This window comes from Triticum urartu, chromosome 7A, assembly GCF_056163025.1.
Source record: "Triticum urartu cultivar PI428250 chromosome 7A, HENAU_Tu73, whole genome shotgun sequence".
Lineage (NCBI taxonomy): Eukaryota > Viridiplantae > Streptophyta > Magnoliopsida > Poales > Poaceae > Triticum > Triticum urartu.
Window position 1 is genome coordinate 148,203,669 of NC_141879.1, and position 5,725 is coordinate 148,209,393.

A 5,725-nucleotide genomic window follows, 5' to 3' on the forward strand; every position below is an offset into this window, starting at 1 on the left:
TTGTCTATTCTTTACACTACTCATGCTAGATTTCACATTTTTGTTTCTCAATATGTGTTTCGAGTTTGGACCTGAAATTTTTAGGACTTATAGTCACATTCATTGTGAACATTCACAATTTTTTTGGAATTTTTGAAACGTTAAAAAAATATTTTTTGGCATTGGAGTACCGGGAGTATGCTAAGGCTGGGAGCACCTGACACTTTCCCCCACCCCGGAACCGGATCCTCTAACATTGAGAAGAAAAGTTAAAGTCTCTAACTTTCCTTCTTTCTATCCATATGATTATTGCTAAAATAATTTAAATTAATTTGCAAATTGATGATCTACCGTGTACATTTATAGTAATTACATACAAATAAATTGATGGTGAAATAAAATTAATTTTAAATTATTTATATCTACAGTAAATACCAACAATAAACAACCTACTAACTACCTACTAACAGTCTCTAACTTTCCTTTTTCATTTTACACTAGGCAAACACTGTAGCACCGTGACTTTCCTTCACAATGTTAGAGGATCCGGTTCCCCCCACCCGGCTCGCCTCCTCCCCACTTCCTCTCTCTTTCTTGAAGCCGCCGTCATTGCCCGTGCTCACGCCCGACAAGGTTGGCGACGAGGGAGCCCTTTCAGACGTCGAGAGGAACCCCTCCTGCCTCCGCCACCACCTCCTCCTATACAAGCCCCCACCTACATCTCAACCCCAACCCAGCCCCCACCACCCAGATGCGGCGGCGGCGGCCGGTCGACAGCAGCGCCTCCTGGACATGCGCTCCCGCCGGCGCCTCCTCAACCTAACGAAGCCATACCGAGGACTCTTCCTCGGAGCCTTCTCCCGCTCCGCCCGCTCATTGGTTCGTGTCACACCGGTCCACCCCTGGACGGCGTGACCTGGCAAGGCTGGCAAGCGGGGCCCTAGCCTGGGTGTGAGTGTGTGGGGTTTAAAAGGACCAGCCTATTGGTCGAGTGAGTCATGCGTGTGAATCACTTTTCTTGTATCTAAACTTTCCTCTGAAATCCAAACCCCTTCTCCAAGCTCATCCCCTTCCTCACCTGCTCCATCTCACCCACTTAGATCACCGATCCCCTCTCAGATCGGGGGTGTTACATTGGTATTCAGAGCCAAAAAAATTCTTCCCCTCGCCGCCGCTGCACCTTCTGAAGCTTGGGAGGTGGATCGGTAACACCCACCGCGCACGGTGCGAGTCCGCTCCCCGGATCTCGCCCGAAATCCGTCACGGGGTTCGATCCCCTCATTGGTTCGTCAGCCCCGCGTCCCCATCACGGTGGCGACACGACGGAGGGCGCCAACAACAAGGATGCCACCTAGGGGTGGCGGGGGAGCCACCGACGGGCGAGCTCTTGCTATGGACGCGCCGATGGGAGGGGTCCAGGAGCCACCACAGCAGCAGGAGAGTCTTCCTAGAGAGCGGAAACGGAGAGGACTCGCTCGGCAGCAGCGACGGTGATCTCAACGGTCTTGCCGACCTCACCCACCTGGCCGTTATGTTTTCGGTACGTACGTTGCGCAACCCCTTCTGCCCACCCCTTGCTGTTGCGGGCATCCACCATCTGCTCGTGTGGCTTGTGCGTTTGTGTTCACGGCCATGGCTTCCCCCAAATTGTGTTCGTTAGGTAGGCAGGTTGGATAGGTAGGTGGCTGCTACTACCATGTGAAACTACCCAATTATTACTGCTTCTGAACCTCTGATCCGTATAAGTTGGAGGAACATCACTGAAATCACATGTATAACAACTACTGAATTTGTTATTACTACTGTAGCAGCTGCTTTCAAGTAAATCGTTGGTAGCAATTATCATGTTGTTAGCCTGTTCTGCTCAGAATTTACTCTGTAGAACCACTATGCATGATCCCTAAAAAAAAGAACCACTGTGCATGATAACACCAACAAACAATTGATATGTCTGGCATGTTTTATCTGATCACTCCATGACCACAGTGCAGAACGAAAATCTATGATAACCTTGCTGGCTTGCAGCTGTAATTTTAATGACAATATTATGAAGTTTTGATTGCACAGTGCTACAAAAGCTAAAAACCAAACTGAATAACGGAATTGATGGCATCATTGTGCATTTAGATTAATATAAATATCCTGTACCCAAACTTCGCTTGCTTTGGATTTCTTGATAAGCTTTGACTGCTCCGCTCCTGTCTATCTCAATATTTTTAGATTATTATGTCTATCTTAATGCTTGACAAACCATCATTTTAGTTTGCCTGCCTTGAGTACTAGTGACTTTGGTTTTTGCTCACATTTGTAGCACTGTTGCTGGGCGTACCTTCCGGGACCACAGAGCTGTCTGGTACAAGTTTGGACAGCAAAGCTCTGCATGCTCGGGTGCTCACTCTGACGCCTAACGCCCTGCCTTTCCGGTATCCTCTTCCTCGTTGGTTCCGACATAGGTAAGTTGTTGGTTCCTCTCCTTTGCGAAGCTTTCTATTAAGAAAACCATTGTAGTAGTTTCTTTACTGCATCGAATTCCTGACTTGAACTTCGGTTGCTGAGATACACAATAAAATGGTTAGCCATGTTGGCAAGCTTTTTCTAAGGTCATGCAGTGGTATTCATTTATATGTTGATAATGGGGAAATCAGGTCACTTTGGAATCCTTTTTACAACTAAAATTAATCTATCTGGATTTGTTAGTTACCTGCTATTAACTAATGGCCATAGATTTGCCGGGCGCTTGCCATTTTGGTGTTTTCCACATGATATTTCTTATGCATTGCTCCTATATGCATTTGCCCACATAATGTTTGTAAACTAGGATTTTGGTTCATGGTTCATTGGATATAACTAAGTGTACCCTATCTGATTAAACCCATGGAGTTCCTATCCATAGGGTCATTTGACATATTAATCTTGACAAACAGTTCATTATGTTATGTCGATCCTGTGTTCTAACACATTTTATATTTGATCTTGCAGTTTGTTTCAGCCATTGGCAAGAAGACTCACATCAACATTGTGGTCATTTGGCATCTTGACTCTGGCAAGTTGGCCACCACTGGGCCATCTGATGTACAAGCTTGGAGGTATTGACAAGAGGTTGGAGAGGAAGCTCCTAAGATGAATAAGATAATCATTCAAATACGCGTGGGTGCTTGGCAAGATGAAGGCCCATCGGAGTTTGATGCCCCCGAAACTAAATCTGCATTGTGTGCAGTGGATTAGGATAAAGTTTTTGGTTGGTAGTTGTTTAAAGATCATGTTGTTGCTCGAGTCCAATACTCTAGACTGTGTAGTGTTTAAAGAACCCATGACATTTGTACACATCTCTTCTCAGCTACATAACATATTTCTCGCTCGTTAAACAAGAAAATGGCTGGGACTTGCTTATGTGCAATTTGCAGTGCCTCATTGGATTTATCGTGTATATCAACCTATTTATTATCAACATTTTTTTGGAGGACATGTGTGAACTTGATATAGATTGAAACAGAATTGATGATGAGTTATGTACTGGCTTGCCCAGGTTTGTTAGTCCCCTTGTTTATATAATTGAGAAATGTATGCTACTATTCTCTATAATAATGCATGGCGTGGCGGTGGGTGGATCTGGTTGATGCTGGTGATGTTGAAGGTCCCTTGGCGAGGGAGGGGTTTGCTCCTCTTGCATGATGAAGCCAATCTTTTCATGTAGTTTGCACAAAATGCTGATGGGTGGTAATATATATGTTCAACCAGTGCATATGTAGTAACTAGAGGGCGCCAAGCTGACGCTGTTGAGTAGCACAAAATATAGTGAAAAGCTGTTGGCAGAATCTACTGTAAAATCTGTCTAGCCAGATATGTATGTATCAAAGTTTGTTTGTTTTGATCGTATGAAAGAAACAAATTTGAGACAGTACGTTGTAATCCAATGAAACATATTCATCTAGTCATTCATCCGTCAGGTTTCTCCCTCTTCTCTGGCATATGACACAAGTAAAACCTGGTATAGTTCAAGCATGGGTCAAGTCCGTGCGTCCATCATTATATGTAACGACGAGCTTATGAATATGAAACTTTGAAACAAAGAAAGTCTACTCCACTGTACTGAAACAAAGAAAGAAAGAAAGTTTGTATGCTACTGTGACATATCTCTTACCCAACCAGCCAACTGTCAAAAACTTCCACTAAACTGGGTGGACGCTGAGTCTAGCTGACATATCTCCAACAGACTCTAGTCTCCTTCCAACCTTAAAATACGCCTCTCCAATTGTCCAGCAAACAAACTCTAATCAAATCCTCCTTCCAAACAGATACAGGTACGCACGCTTCCTCCTTAATTCTCTCGGCTGCTCCTCGAAACCAATGCAAATCTCCCATTTGTTCCTCGAAAGTAGACACTCCCAAAACCAACGCACTCCTTAGGCCCTGTTTGTTTCATAAGTCATAGGACTTTTTTAAGTCTCAACTTATAAGTCATAAGTCCATACCTGTTTGTTTACAGGGACTTATAAGCCCCGAGTCCCTACCTGTTTGTTTGTAGGGACTTATAAGTTGATAAAACACTTGTTCACATAACCCTTGTTTATACAAACGAATTACACCGCGTCCGGTGACCTGCGACACGGTCCTCCCACGCCCTATCACGCCTCCCTCAACGGCAGCTGCGCCCGGGGCGACGAACGGACGCAGGTGAGAGCCGGCTCGGCCTCCGAAGTTCAGAGACCGTGCTCGGCCTCCTCCACCCTGAGACACGGGCCTCCCACGACCAGGTCCAGTAGGGGGAAGACCATGGCCGGCGGACTGGTCGAAGAGGAGTTGCTGGTACGAGCCCAACTCCGGGAAGTCGTCGACGTTGTGGTTGAGATCGAAGATCCCATTCCCCTTCCGAGATTTCCCCCAGCGGATGAGCCCTGCGATGCCTGATGATGCGCGTGGAACTGAGACGAGAAGGGGATCCGGTCCTCCTCATCGTCGGCCATGGCGGCGGCGCTTCTGGGTACTGGGGGCGGCGGCGATTTTGGGTGCTGGGGGCGGCGGCGGAAGGAGCGAAGGGGGGCAGGAGCGATGCGGGGCGGAGCAGGAGCGAAGCGGTGCGGGGCAGGGGAATTGATGGATAAGTCCCAATAAGCTCCTCCCTGAGAGTCTTTTTTGATAAGTCCCAAATCACCACTTTAAGTCTCTATATAAGTCCCTCCTGTTTGGTTTAGATGGAACGTCCCAAAAGCAATAAGTCCCTTGAAACAAACAGGGTCTTAACTCTCGCCCCATCAAATCGCACGTACCGCCTCCCTCTTCATCTCATCTACCGGCGATCCAACACGCTTCGATCGATTGGCTGCCCCCTCCTCTCACACACCTCACGCGGATCCCTCTGCCATCCAACGCCTCCCCGCTCGTTCCCTACCGCCTCTCTCTCTATTTATGTATGGCCGCGCCCCACGCATTGCTCTTGCTCCTCCTTTCTCCTCCTCAAGCCGCCAACACCTCGCATCATCTACAACAGCAAGCATAGCAAGCAGCCATCAACCAAAGGCGGTTCTGATGATGCAGTGCCCGGCTAGCACGGCCCATCGAGATGGTCCGCCGCCGGTCAGATCGGTCGGCCCGGTGCGCAGCAACACCGATTGGCCGTGTCCTGTCTATGCCCTTAATAAAATCGATCGACTATAGGTGAGTTCTTCAGTAATATGTATATTTTTTGTCTTACAAGTTAAGTAGAACCGAAGGTGAAAGTGAAGTACAGTTTCATGCAAAATTAATA

At 47.0% G+C, this 5,725-nt stretch overlaps 1 long non-coding RNA gene across 1 annotated transcript; it reads left to right on the forward strand.

The window, feature by feature from the left end:
* The first annotated feature begins 995 nt into the window (after positions 1-995).
* LOC125524642 (uncharacterized) lies at positions 996-3,449 on the forward strand. The gene is made up of 3 exons (XR_007290904.2): positions 996-1,519; positions 2,291-2,432; positions 2,959-3,449. It is a non-coding gene; the product is annotated as an uncharacterized LOC125524642 (long non-coding RNA).
* The last annotated feature ends 2,276 nt before the right edge of the window (positions 3,450-5,725 follow it).